The sequence below is a fragment of the Perca fluviatilis genome, chromosome 18, assembly GCF_010015445.1.
Source record: "Perca fluviatilis chromosome 18, GENO_Pfluv_1.0, whole genome shotgun sequence".
NCBI classification, from domain to species: domain Eukaryota; kingdom Metazoa; phylum Chordata; class Actinopteri; order Perciformes; family Percidae; genus Perca; species Perca fluviatilis.
In genome coordinates, this window is record NC_053129.1 from 32,265,536 (window position 1) to 32,281,189 (window position 15,654).

A 15,654-nucleotide genomic window follows, 5' to 3' on the forward strand; every position below is an offset into this window, starting at 1 on the left:
TCCGTCAGCTCCGTCTGCAGGGACTCAGCAGCCGGCTCCTCCTGGGCGCTCGGCTGTTTGCCTTTGGCAGCGAGTTCAGGAGAGGAAACGGGGCTGATACAGAGCCACACTGTTGTTGTTTTCTCTCACACTATGCATGGCAACGAAATGTATGCAAGACACCTAGAATGGGCCCTAGAGCTAAGAGTATAACGCAATAAAACCTTTTGAGTATTCAAGTTGTTGAGACTTTAGATTCTGTTAGGACAAAATCCCCAGCTGATTCGAGCCAGCACATCTTGATCATTTGAGATAATATCTACCAGCTCACTGGAAGGAGTTGTAAGTGTCAGCAGTGAGCGTGAGTCATCACTAAGAGTCTGCGAATTGTTGAGACGAGGCTCATTAATCACCTAAATAGCTCCTCTGAAAGGACATAATGACCCACAAGAAGAGAGAGAGAGAGGTGGTGATCAGGCCCCGGCGTAAGTGAAAACAGAGCTCCAGGCATTTATGCAGTAAAGTCGAGGGATCTGAGGACCGATAACAAATATTCAATTAACTGAAAAAGCCTGGGACAAGACCAGGGATGTCTCTGAAATCCATAGGTTTTGAAATTTTTCAGTTTCGTTTACCGAAGTCTACACAATGCTCCAAATTGATGAAGCTTAAAAACGCAGGGTGAGAGAACAAGTTGGACTGACACCTAAAACATCAGCCAAACTCACACGCTCACCCTGACATTTCAGACCTGAACCACAACAGTAAATATGTGCTGGAAGTTTGACCCAAACTGGCCTCCCACCACTGATCCACACTGAGGTTTCTGTGAATCTGGGAACCAGCGCAACTAACATGCTTCTACTTATGAACCCTAAGTAGAAATGTAAAGATTTGCCGAATGCTGGGATATTGCACTCATTAACCCTTGTGTTGTCCTTCGGGTCCCAGTGACCCGAAGGACAACACAAGGGTTATGTACTTCTGTTTACTTTGTTGAGAATTGCTCTCTAAACAAGGGTTAATACAGCACCTTAGTTCTTGTTTGTACAGCATTTTGGTCAGCTTAAACTGTTTAAATGTGTTCTAGAAATAAACTTTACTTACTTACTTTACAAGAAACAGGGTTTAGAGAGCAATTCTCAACAAAGTAAACGGAAGTACATAATCCTTGTGTTGTCCTTCAGGTCACTGGGACCCGAAGGACAACACAAGGGTTAAACATTTAGCTAAAGCTTTGGTGAAAGTCATTTTCTTCCTCGCTATGCCTTTCATCTTCCACTTGAACTTTTGCGCTGTCTTCCTTCTTTAATCTTGATTCATAAATGTCCAGCCTGTCCATTATTTGGCTTTCTAGCACCTTTTTTTTAAAGTTCCTATCTCCCACTCAATTAATAAGTCAATAAAATGACCGCAAAAAAAAAAAAAAAAAATGGCTGTTATAATTTCCCACAGTGCAGGGTGACATCTTTCACAGTCTTATTTTGTCACACTTTGTGATATAGAGTTTTCTAGGAACCAGCTGCCAGCGAGGGAAAGCTGTGAACCAAACGTCCTCAGTGTGTTTTTTTGCTTCTCATTTTGGAGGGGTGATTCACTAATGATCTTTGTCTTCAGGAGGGAGTTTTCTACCGCTCATTAATCAGAAGGGAAATGGCTCTCTCAGTTAGTCATGGTCAACATTGTGTCTTGGCTATTTTTCACTCCATTTGCGGAGTCAGCAGCAGGATAATTCTTAAGAATACCAACGGCTCGCTCAGTCGACTTCTCACCTCTGCTGTTTTCACGCTCGCTTACATTTCACCACGTAAACTAATGGTTGACCTCTTTTTTTATTCAATATGAACCATCAGAATAGCATGGTTCAGGATAGGTATGGTAGATTATGAAGTGAGTCCATTATAGGCCTTGGCGATATGGAGAAAATCAAATATCACGATATTTTTGACCAAATACCCCTATCGATACTGCAACGATATTGTAGTGTTGACTATTGGTGCTTTCACAAAATATTTACACAATGAGATTTTAGATAAATAATCACCAGTAATGTGGATATAATGACTAAGTGGGCAAAGGCAAATAATAGAACAGTTACAACAGTCTGGTAAGTTCAGAAAATTATGTCACTTTATTGTAATGCAGCCTTTAAAACCAGGAACAGACATTTATTGCCCAACTCTAGTCCATTAGTACATATTTTTTGAAAGATTTTAGATTATTTCTGTCGTTTGTTTTGTCTTTTTGTGTGTTTGCTATTTTGTCTTCATTTTTTTCGCTCAGAGACATATGTTGCCAAAAAAAAACTGTCTGTAAATCAGTCAATCAGTGGTTGGGCTCCAGTTTTAAATTGGTTTGACTTTCTGTAGGACTTTATTGATGTGGCTCATATATATATATCAATAACTATGTGAATCTCAAAACATTCTTTGGTTCAAGTTTCTCAAATGTTTGCTGTTTTTTTCAGTTTGATATTATTGTAAACTGAATAACTTTAGGTTTTGGACCATGGGCTCTGGGAAATTGCGATAGGCATCTTTCAGTATCTGGCCTTTTTAAATGATGAAACAAATATTTGATTAGTTGAGAAAACAATTGTCAGATTAAGTGATCATTTAATGATTTCAATTAATTTGTTAGTTGCAGCCCTAATTCTAAAGTTGGCTTTGTCAACGTTAAAATGTTAATCTTTTTTATGTTTTATTTTTTTAAGTACATTTTTTGGTCTCCTTGTCGTGCAAGATAAAAAGTCAGAGGATTACCAAAGTCAGCAGGATTCATCTTCTGGGGAACATGAATGTCTGTACCAAAATTCATGTCTATGCCTTTAATAGTTTTAGAGATATTTAACCAATATCGCAAACGACAGATGTTAAAACCAACATGAATCATTCCTTCTGGCTTTAATGTCAATGTGAATAATGTTTTGGTTGTAAAATCATATTTGTATTGACCTTTAGGTTTAGTGAGTGAGTTTTTTTCTCTCTCAGTGAATCTGTCATGATGCAATAACACCCATTCATGTAAACTCCACTTTCCAAAGGTGACTTCATTACAGCAGGCGCAGTCACTCTGCCAGTTTTCTCTTTATGGAAAGTAGACGTAAAACCTTTGACCGAAAAAAACGTTATGTAATGGCTTTAACCCCACTTTATTGGGAAATAAAACCCACAGTATTTACCTGCACTTTGTCACGTCCATTTGCAGTCTGTGTGTTGTGATCAGGCAGGAATGTGAGGCGTCTGTCAGCCTCGGCTCAGATTATGGCGATGGGCTGTAAATGGTAATGGACAAAGTACACCGCCGTTAAATGCTCCCTATTTGTTTAATATCAGCATTTGATAGGGCTGCGTGTTAACCCTAAATGAGCTGTGAACAAAATCTCATAAACACAACTGCAGGAAGAGAAGCCAGCTGTTTACCTTGAATACCCCGAAACCTGGAGGAGCTTTCTGCTACAGGAAAACATTTTTATTCAATATATGATGAGCAATTATACCAGTAGTCAGATGTGTACAAAATCCTCGTACTAATGTCTTTGAACGTATCTTAGATCAGAAATATGTGCATTGCTCACTCTTTTTGCTGTTTACACAGTTTTGAAAAGAAACATGAGATATAATAGTGGGGTACCTGCAGCTCTATAAAAGTCTTAAGTATGATTTATGCTTCTGCGTTAAATCTACGTCATGGCTATGTACGTGGAGATACGGACCCTAAGCCGTAGCCTGACGTCCACCTCTCGGAAAATGTAACTACGCATGTCGCTGCGACGCACATCGCTCGGCTGTGGATTGGTAGCGTTGCATTTCTCCCCTGACTTATTTCCGGGTTCTTCATAAACAACATGAAATCAAGGAGAGGGTTACCTTTTCCTGCTACATTTCCCACCGTGGTCACAAAGCACAGGGAAGACACTTTGTTTCTCCCACTCTCCCTTCGAAGCTAATCCCCCGTCACTCTCTCACTCGCTCCACCACATACTCCCCACGCACACACACATGCCAGCCCTGCTATTCTCTTAAAGAGATTGACGCTCTGTGTGGAGCCTTCGCAGAACCATGAATCGCGCTTTATAATGCACCAAATGCTCATGGGCCTTGGTGTCTTCTCCCTGTAGCTTGTGACTGTCGCCAGTGTCCTATGTCAGAAGTTAAATAAAATGCCTTGCTGTGTTTGCTTTACATATGTTTTTCTGTTTTACAGGGGTAATTATGTTGCCTGTGAGGAGGCTCTGCCTTGAAAGCTGAAGTCTGGGAACTAAAGTCTTTTGTGCGCAGATTACAAGAAAGACTATAACTGTGATTGCCTGCAGCCTTGCTTTGAAAGATGGATAGTAATATGTATATCTGGCTATTATGTAGTTATTTGATAAATCCCCCTGCCCAGAAATGAATATACTGTACACCCGCATTACTGTATAAGCACCACTACGCCTCGGAGTCAGGTTGAGTTTTTTTCAGTGTTAGAGTCTCTGTAACGTGTCTGGATCGTTAAGGCCACAGACATTTTCTTCAAAGAGAGGAGAGCGTCGCATGTGGCAGTCATTAGAGGACCTTTGATTCCTTCAGTTGACTCCTGGGGATTGGATAATCCTGTTTGTCGTACAGTGAAAATCAAAATCTGGACATTTTGTCCATAACAGGATAAGATCAATTACTTATGTTCTTTTGTTTCTTCAGTGTTTCATTAGAGTCTGTATGGAGGCAATTTTAGACTGAAGATGTTTTGATGTCCCAGTTTAGTTCTCTTGGTCAACGGAAGCCCACTCTGGACTTTCCCTGTTGTACTTTTGAGATATCGAATGACGAATCACTATGGTTTTCTTCGGCATTTTTCCAAAGGGTGCAGGTGGTGATTGTAATGAAGTGACAATGAAGTGTACTCAAATCTAAAGTCTCCTGAGTCCCCGGTCCCCCGTGTCCCTGACTTGTGTTCTTGGTTTGGGTAAAGGCGTAGTTCAGAATTAGGCACGGCCAACATCTGGCTTGGCTAGATTCTTGACCGTGTCATGTTTAGTATGTCCAATTAATTGTTGTTGTAGCCAGCAAGAACTCAGGTCACCGCCCCGGTAGCTTCATATTTGCTTTCCTCTTTATCTTTTTTACGCTGATCCTGCTTTTGATTTCGATGAAGGAAATTATAAGCTCATTTCAATCGATTTTACATTTAGCATCGAAATCGATTGACGCCTATCTATTTTTAGCTTGTCTCCCGTATTTAATACCAGTGAAAACGATACCAAAGACACATGCAGAATACTGATAGCAGAAGACCTCTCCAAGTTTGACTTGACTGGGAGAATAAAAAAAAAAGTGGCTCTTTTAAGTTTGAATCAGGACGAGCGCAGTTAATTTTAAACAGCCAAGCCAATGAAATGTCTTTCAAGTAAATCAATTGAAGATCTCTATCAATTAATTTAATTGAAAAATGTTTCATTGGCCTGCCTGTTGAAAATGAATATTGTCTGTGTATGATGAAGCCAGAGATTAATGAAGACCATCTTCCTCTTCTCAGACTGAAGACAAACTCACCAACGCAGATCAGATCTCCGCTGCTCGCTCCGATGCCACATTTCCACGGGCACGAAGACAGACACATATTAGTTTGGGCTGCGTCACACCTGCTTTTGCTTCCATTCCCTTCACTATTCCAATGACAACAACAAAATTAATTTTAAAACTGGAATTTAATACATTACATCTATTACGTTCAGGGACTTTGACTCATAAAGAGCCTGAGGGAAACTGAGGTTAACATCTAATTTAATTGCAATATTCAATTTCCATTTCATACTTTGGAGTTTAGTTAATCAGATTTGAAAAAGAAACATCTTCAGAATTGTTAAAATATCAAAAATCTGACCCCTATTTTCCACCGGGCGCACCTGCGCTGCATTCCGGAGGCGCCGTGACCCTCACAAGCAATCGCAGCCATTTAAGTCGATGCTTCCATTCACCCGGCGCGTCCCAGAAGTGATCAGGCCAGGTCTATTATCCAGCCAATTTACCAAAAGACACCTCCCAATATCGTATAATGTATGTCTCCTCTACAACACCACGGAGGTGGAAAAACATAAAATACATCACAGATCTTTTCTTTTATAGGGACAACACCAGAAAAGAGAAAGCATGGAGTTTAATGGCAGGAGTGCTTGTACTAGCTAATAAACACGCAATTGTTCTTTCAAGTACTTGTAGAGACGATACAATCGAATCGGGCAGGCAAGACGCTCCGCTTCCGAGATGGTCCCGGTGTGTTATGGCGCATGACGGAGGACGGAACAAAACTGTGGCCCAGCCCGAATGCAGCACAGACGCGCCTGGTGGAAAATCTGGGTCAGAATCCTTCATATTGTGGTCATGATTTCCAGATTTACCAACATGCTTCTCTGTGAAATCTGTTTCAGTATAACAGCTAAATAACAGCTGGTCACTGCAGGTTTTATCAAACACTGTTGGTTTCTTGGATACAGTAGTTAGTTAGCACGTATTAGCTCGGATGGTTAACTTGGCTTGTTTACTTTATTACGTGAACGTCTTTGTCACTCTGACTATCTAGCCCAGGGGTGCCCATTACGTCGATCACGATCTACCGGTCGATCGCAAAGGTAGTGTGGGGAGATCGCATGGCATTAAAAATAAATAAATAAATACATGTCAGCCTATCATCCGTCCTCACTATGACGTTTGCCACTTGATTGACATACAGGACAACCAATCTAATGTCTGATCTTTTCTGACACACGGGTCAGCACACATGTGCATACAACGGCGGCAATTACTGCAACATTCCAGCAAGCTAGCGAGTTGCCCAGTTAGCCTAACTTATTTCTACTAAACTTAAGACAGGGTATAAAAATGAGTGGGGGAGCTGGACCAAGTAAGAACCCAAAAACCTACCACTTCCATGCGGAATGGGAGGGGACTTTTTTTTCACAATGTCCTATTCAAAGTGCGTTTGCCTCATCTGCAAATCTGTAGGGTTGGGTACCTTTCGCATCTGAACCAATACCAGCATCGATACCGGTACCTCAAATTCGGTTCTGGTACCCAACGGTACTTTTTTCGGTACTTTACAAGTACCTACTTTTCGGTCTGTTACAAAAAAATATATTTCAGTTGTAAAAATAATTCAAAACCTATTGATCCTATTTACTCAGAACATTCTGTTATTTATTCAGAATATTTTACACTCACAGAAATTAAATAAAAATAAAACCCCTCCCTCTCTCCTCCCAAACCCGTCCCTATGACCTATTAAATTGAATAATTATTAAACTTGTATTCTTGTATTTGTATATTCTTTTTTTAGCCTTAAATTTTCATCATGGCCATTTTTAATTGCTCTTTAATTTTTCATGTAAAGCACTTTGAATTGCCTTGTTGCTGAAAGCTGCTGTAGAAATAAAGTTGCCTTGCCTTACAACCTCAGCCTGTCAGTCCCCAGGGCACAGAAACCACTGTTGTGCCTGCCAGTCTTACAGGAAGTGTAACGTCAACAGCACCGCGCCATTAATATCATATTGCAGCAAACGCTGTCTGCGTCAAGTTTTTCAAAACTGTAACCACACTTGGAACCACTTTATGGGCATCGCCGTGACTCACTGTGACTTCAACAAAACTGCAGAGCCAAAATAGTTTACTGTGTGTGTGTGTGTGTGTGTGTGTGTGTGTGTGTGTGTGTGTGTGTGTGTGTGTGTGTGTGTGTGTGTGTGACCTCTGGTCTCTGTCAACATCCAGAGAGGACAGATAAGCTTACGCAGTCTCAGATACCGAAATTTGGCACCGTTTGATTTTACGTGAACCAATACTCGGTAGTACCGATGTGATTCGGTCGGTACCGGTAAAAGTACCGGCTTCAGTACCCAACCCTACAAATCTACAATTGCTATTCCGAAGAAGGGACTGTTGAAGTCTACGACACTGACTTGCCTTGTCAAATGTTTCCCAGGAAAAATAATCTTGCATGAACAGCCAGGCTGTAACCATGAAATGACATTAAAACATTTAAACTTGAGACATTTTTATTGGGTCTCAGAAGTGATGCAAAGTGCCTTTAAATTTATTTATATGATTTGTTCACTATCACAACCGTCACTGTTGTTTCAAACACACAAATTAATCTCCTCCGCATTTTATCAGCCAAATGATAACCTCCGTTTCTGCTTTGTCATCATTTATCGTGTCAGATGGCCAGAGTGAAAACACAGAAAGTGTGTATGAAGCAGATTGTTGCGATAGTAAATGATGCCTTGTTATCAGATGGGGAGGAGATCATGGTTTTGCTTGAAAATAAATCTCAGTATTGAGCTGAATTTCCTCTTCCAAATTTCCTCTGGAGATCGTCTGACTTTTCTTTGGACTTGCTGCAGCTGCTGATTCGGCTCATTTAGTGTTAACTTCATCGATTATCAGTCTTTTAAAGTGCAGAAACGCCAGGAGACGTTTTCCTTGGATCGGGCTTAAGGCAGTTTTATTACGCTGATAAATTAGCTTTCAGCAGCATCAACTCCCCAAATAAATAATACAGGATACATGCATGTGGCAAGAACTATTTCATCTTCCCTGCAGAGCTCCAACTCATCATAATGTTGAAAAAAATAATGTGGATTTATTGGAAAGAATACACCCTGAAATGGTCTTTAGATCAACTTTTTTGACATTAATGCAACTTTATTTTATTCAAGCAACAACTTTAATCTAACATTAAACTTGTTGAGTTTAAACTCATTTCCATTTTTGGACATGAAAGCTTTAATTTTTAATAAGCGGATGACATAAAGTTTGATGCAGATTGTTCTTCAAGCTGTTAGATTGTTTCCCCGTCGCGTCCTGCTGTTCACTTTATTACAGCTGGTGTGTGTGTGTGTGTGTGTGTGTGTGTGTGTGTGTGTGTGTGTGTGTGTGTGTGTGTGTGTGTGTGTGTGTGTGTGTGTGTGTGTGTGTGTGTGTGTGTGTGTGTGATCCAAATGATGAAACACAATAACATCACATTTTTAATACTGTCACAGTACTCAAATAATACAAATATTTGAAGTTATTATAGGTATCATTGTGTAAATTGTTCTAAATACCACCTAAATTATTATCATAACTTCCTGAATCTTTTAAGCTACCTTAAATCTTACAGAACAAACCTGTGTACAAATATTCAATATACATTTTAATTATGTTTAACATGGAAGGACAATCCTACCTAGTATGTATGTTATTTTTAGTTGTATTCTATTTTACTTAATCAATTGGCTCTCTATCTAATTTATCTAGATTGATAAAATTTGTATTTCATTTAGGGGTAACATAATATCGATAAAGCAATATTGGCATGTGTTGTTACTTCATGCGATACGAGAATGGATCCGCTGCACAAAATATTGATCTTTTTTTGGGGCATTTTAGGCCTTCCCTTTGACAGGACAACTGAAGATACGACATGCAGCAAAGAGCCGCAGGTCGGAGTTGAACCCGCCGCCACTGTTTCGAGGAGTAAAACTCTATATATGGGCGCGTGCGCTCTACCAACTGAGCTACCCAGGCACCCAATAAATACAATAAGGCGCTCTGAATAGATTTACCTTCTTCCAACTAGTTCATGAGTCTTTAAAGAGCAATTCAACATGAATGACGGAAACTTGAACAGAAGTAAATTGTGCTGTTTTTCTAACAGTTTGGACTTGCAGTGAATAAAGAGAGAAAAAACCTGCACTTAACCTGTTCACGGGCGTTATGTATTCATAGTTAGTCCAATATCATGATGTACAGTATCCTCATAGGAGTGTCTAGCAATATATTGATTTTTTTTTCCATTAATAATTTGTATTTTTCATCTTCCTGCCGACGTTCATTGAAACGACAAGCTCCCGGCACACGTGCAGTAGTGGTTTCATGGGGGGCGGTCACACATGCACAAGCGAGCAGGTTTCATTTTAGGCTCGCCAACATTTTATTTCTCCATTTAATAAACAAACTATTCAGTCAGAAAGGTATTTGTTGTTAAAGAAATACAGTTACAATTTCAAGCATTTTATCCAAAATTTAAGCACTTTTCAGACTTTGACAACACAACAGGAGAGTGAGAGAGAGACCCTAACACCAGATACTGACTGGTTTTTGGACCCCCCTCAATACAGTAAAACTGCACATTTCAGAGTGGCCTTTCATTGTGTCCAGCCTAAGTCACACCTGTGCAATAATCCTGCTGTCTAATCAGCATCTTGATATGCCACACCTGTGCGGTGGATGGATTATCTCGGCAAAGGAGAAGTGCTCACTAACACAGATTTAGAATATTGGAGAGAAAAAGGCCTTTTGTGTACGTAGAAAAAGTCTTAGATATTTGAGTTCAGCTCATGAAAAATGGGGGCAAAAACAAAAGTGTTGCGTTTATAATTTTGTTGAGTAGGCTATATTTGTTTTTGAATGATAAATAATTCAACTTTAAAATAGCATTGCGAACTTCCTTTCAAAAAGTTTTTTGGTATTGTTTTGGTATTATTGATTATTGTTTAGTTTTTAAAAATGGCCATTAAAACTTCTTTGATGTCTTTAAATTGCCTGTTTTGTCCGACTGACAATCTAAAACACAGATGTTTATGTTACAATAATCACTTAAACGGGAAAAGTAGCAAATCTTTAAATTTGGAGCCGATGTGTTTGATGAGTGGTGTGAATGTGACACTTCCAGGGAAACGGTGACGGCAGCGCCAGTTCAGTTTATGGAACGGTTTCTTTCTTCTTTTTGATGGGTTTTCATGATATTCCAGTGACACTGACGACATCTCCCAATAAATGCTGAGTCAGCTTCAGCACGTCTGAGAGCTGTGGGTTGCAGCAGCACCACAGACTCCTCCAAGCATCTCCTCACTGAATGAAGTCATGTGTTTGTCTGTCAGTGTTTGGATGAAAAAGACCTACGTTCTCTCTCCATTTTTCTGATGAGTAATGAGCATCGCAGCCACATTGTGTATGTTTAGTCAGGTTCAGATAATGACACCGCGCTGACCTGCATCTCACAACATGTTTCCTTTTTTTCCAAGAAGAAACCTTTTGTGACTAATTTGTGACTTACTGTAAAACACAGGGTCAGTTAGAGGAAAGCCACGAAGTAATGAAGTGTAAGTGAAACTTAACAATAACATGCAGACATGAGTCGCCTCAGTAAAACCAGCGCAGACACAACTGCTGACATTTAGCAGGTTAACCCTTGTGTTGTCTTCCCACCGACCATGCAAGGTTTTGTTTTTCTGGGTCCCAATTTTAGATAAAAAGTGTTATAAAAAGTTTTGTCACTTTGTCCGATGCTTTTTGTGTCACTTTTGTAGTAACATTTTAAAAAATTTCCTGGCAATTTTTTTCACGTTTTTGAAGCTTTTTCCGACATTCTTGTCACTTTTTTTTTATGTTCCTCTATAAAAAATGTTTTTTCAAATGCTATAACGTTGAATGACACCCCCTACCCCAATGAAAGTAGTGAACTGATCATTTGTTTTACTTGTGAAGAGTAACGTTCGTACGGAACCATTCATGTTATTTCCTTTGACAATTTGGTTGACAGAAACCCAAATGTTCGGGTATAGAAACTTTTTGTAATTGCATCAAATTTGACACGACAACAGGGGGGATAAAAGTAGATTTTTTTGCCGATGGTTACTGCTTAACGTTACACCACGCTGTGTTTTTTTTTTTTTTTTTTTTTCTCTCTCTCTGGAGGTGCGCAAGTAGGTGGGGCTAGAGAGAAAAAACATACTATGGGAATCATTTCATTTTGATAATCGATATCAAAAGCTTATTTCAAATAGTGTCACCCCACATTTCTAGATAAAATAACGAAATGTGCATGTCTGTTTATCACTGATCCTGTAAATTAAGTCCTTTTAATCACATTTATGTGATAATCCTGTTGTAAAGCAGTCTTGCTAATTGTAGGGCTGGACCCGATGATTGGGATATTCGTTCGTTGGGTAGGTATTAGATTTTCAATTATGGAATTCCGATTCCTTCAATACTGTAATAACCGAATCCTCCAAAAAAAATAAAAAATGAAATACCCCGTGGCGTTTTGTCGGGATTAAGCAGCTAAATGTCTGCTAGCTGCTGGCTAATGTATGAAGCGCTAGTCCGTCCATCTCCGCCGTGAACGGAGAAATGTTGAGTTGTAACCCAGCAGCCTGATTTCTAAGATCTGTATGGTTAAAGGTAAGGGTAACACTTTACTTGAAGGTATCTACATAAGAGTGACATGACACTGTCATGAACACATGACACAGTCATGACACATGATCCCTAACTCTAACCCTAACTTGTCATGACAAAACCAAATGACACTTAATGACAGAAGCGTTATGTCATAAACATTTGACTTGTTTATGACACGTTCATGACAGTGTCATGTCACTCTTATGTAGATACTTTCAAGTAAAGTGTAACCAAGGTAATTGATTTCCCAAAATGCTTCTCTTTTTCTGCCCCCTCACCTGGAATACACTGCAGCAGGATCTAAAACTGTCCAACTTGATCCCACTAGGGGATTTTAAACTCATTTGAAGGGTACCCGTGAAAAAAAAAAAAAAAAAACTTCGGAATTCTGTTCTTGTTGTTAGTACTTTAGTGTTTTAAGTCTACTTGGCACTTTCGTTTCAATATTGTATATAGTACATATTGTGTATACTATTGTAATCTGTCTGTAACTGTTGTGTATTGTCTTTAACAGGTCTCTCTTGAGAATCAGACCCTGTGTCTCAATGAGATTACCTGTATAAATAAAGGTTAAATAAAAAATTTGCAATAATACCTGCAATGGTCTAACACAACCAGGAATATCAAAGTGATAGTACAGTAATCATCCCATCGCCCAACCATAGATGAATATTTATAATAAACAATTACATATTATATTTAGTCAATTGCAGCAGTTCATTTTATACGTCAGTGGGTTAAGCCGTAGATTTTCTTGACTCGTTGATGCACTTTTGAAAACTGGTTCATTCAAAGAGATCACCTTTCCTCCATGAAATACTCCCTAATGTGCTCTGTCCTGTTGTCTTGACCCTGTATCGTCAGCACTGAATGTCTGACCGCCTTAGTCCCACCGGCACAAACTCCTTCCATAAATATTGTAGTTATGGACTGGAGTGATACTGGTTTTGTGTCTGAACTTGGGCTGCACATTATATAGTTTTTGCTAACACTTTACTTAAAGGTATCTACATAAGAGTGGCATGAAAACATGACACTGTCATGACTTACTAAAAGAAGCGTTATGTCGTTAACGTTTGACATGACATGTTCATGAGAGTGTCATGTCACTCTTATGTAGATACCTTCAGGTAACCTCGTATTCTTTTTTTTTTATTTTTTTATCTCCCTTTGCAATATCAACTGGCGCAATAAACACATCGCGAAAGATGCAAAAGACACTCCGAGATTTTTTTGCGTTAGATGAAAGAAAAAATCAATAGAAAACTGCACTTTAAAATGTAACTGTCCATTCTTTTTAAGTGCTGCCTTTTATATTCTAATCAATGTTCACTTTATTCAATAAAAGAATGTTGGAATTGATTTTCTTTCATGTGTTTAAAGTTCAACGAGCAATGTGTTGTACACAGCTTTTAGCAGAATACTGAAAGCAGCAGAAATGTAGGACTATTTTTATCGCAAGTAATATCGTTATCGCGATATTCAACAACGTCATCGCGTGTTTGCATATTTTCCTCCTATTGTGCAGCCCTAGTCTGAACAGTGGCGGCTAGTGGGACACCTCGAACTGAGCAAACCCACGCTGTTGCCAGACTTTCCATGAGGTCATCTCTGGCCACTGAATGAGTTTATAGTTCTGCTAAGAGCCTCAAAGCTGAGCTGGAGGATGAGTTTTTACTGCACTTAACAGCGACATATAAACACTGGCCTGCTCTCAACGGTTAACTCCCCCCCCGATCGCAGTAAGGTGTCATTAAACGAATCTGGATTGTATAAAAATATTACTTCATGTGTTCCAGATAATTTGGGCTCCTTCTGTGCAGCTGAACACAAAGAAACTCAGTGTTGTGCCCCATCGATCAAAGAGTGCCTCGCTGACAAATGAGGCGGCGTCACTCCAAAGAATTTCATTATTTTCACCAAATGTGTGAAGGAGGCACGCAAGCGGCGACCTGCAGCTCCCAAACCCTTCTGTCCTGCAGACGCTGAGCAGCAAACGCTAAACAAAATTCTCATTAACTCTGCAGCACGCTGGAGCTTTATGGCATCTTTCAGCATGTAGGTTTAGCTCAGTCTCAGTTTCCAGCCAGGCTGTTCTCATAAACGGTAAAAAAACGATTTTACTCTGTCATAGTTGAATAACGACAGTTCGGTGGGTAAATAGGACATACATAGAAGCTCAAAATCCCATTGACACACCTTTACTATGAAAATCTCATATTTTGAAACTGCCGCTGAAAACGGGCGAATCTCAACAAAGCTGGAAGTTGACGTCAACCTCCCAAAAACCGGAACCTTTGTCACAGCCATGGGTGTATTAAGAGAACGGTCACGCCCCAACATTTACATAGGCTACACAACTGACCTGAGATCAGGTAGTTTTCTGAATCTAGCTAGGTCACGCAGATCTCTGCTATTCCATTACAAAATTCACTTCTGAAACTTTTTTATGCGAGAAATCCACCATATAAAGCTCAGATATGGGCCGCTTTACAAAAATGGATGGCTAATTGCAAATTTTCTCCGACTGTGTGTCGGAGTTTAGTGCCGGTGTTGGTGCTGCCTGGGTTGCTACATCGCCGCCCTGACCGCAGTGTCCGCGAGCTTGTTACGCGCGCGCAATTTTTATTACCGCAGCCCGCAGGTTCCAGTTAATCTTATAATGGGTATGTGTGTTGAGTTATTTAAACAAACAATCGGGGAAATAAAGCCTCTTGTCCGCGAGTCTCATTGATAGAGCCGCGGTGAGATGGAGTCCATCAATGAGAGCTAGCTAGCCTCCTCCTAACTCTGACATTCACAAAAATACATTCAATTGAAATACGAAATCGGACAAGTGTTGGCTAAGCTTTGTAAGACCTTGAAGAACCTGTAATATTCATGCCGTGACGAAATTCAAACTCTAAATATACTTTAGTTATGCGAAAGTGTAGCTAGCTAGCTGGGATATTTCCCCATTGTAATGAATGGGACATATAGCAAGCAGCTGCTGGTCCTACAAAGACGCCTCGCGTTCATAAAAATGCCTTAAAATCAAATCGGACACAACGGTTAGCTTTATAAGACATTGGGGAATGATGTTATATAAGTGGCGTGACGAAATTCAAACTGTAAATATAATTTAGTTATGGCGACAGTGTAGCTAGCTAGCTGCAGTATTTCCCCATTGTAATGAATGGGACATATAGCAAGCAGCTGCTCGTCCTACAAAGACGCCTCGCGTTCATAAAAATGCCTTAAAATCAAATCGGACACAACGGTTAGCTTTGTAAGACATTGGGGAATGATGTTATATAAGTGGCGTGACGAAATTCAAACCGTAAATATATTATAGTTATGCCGGCAGCTGGCCGCGGAGCCCCGTAGTGCAGTATCCACAAAGGGTGACTTTGCCCTGGGTATGGAGCCCAGCAGGCTGCCGCTTTCTCGTCAGACTGTGTGGAGCTCCTAAAGTTCGACACGTCTTACCAAATTTGCA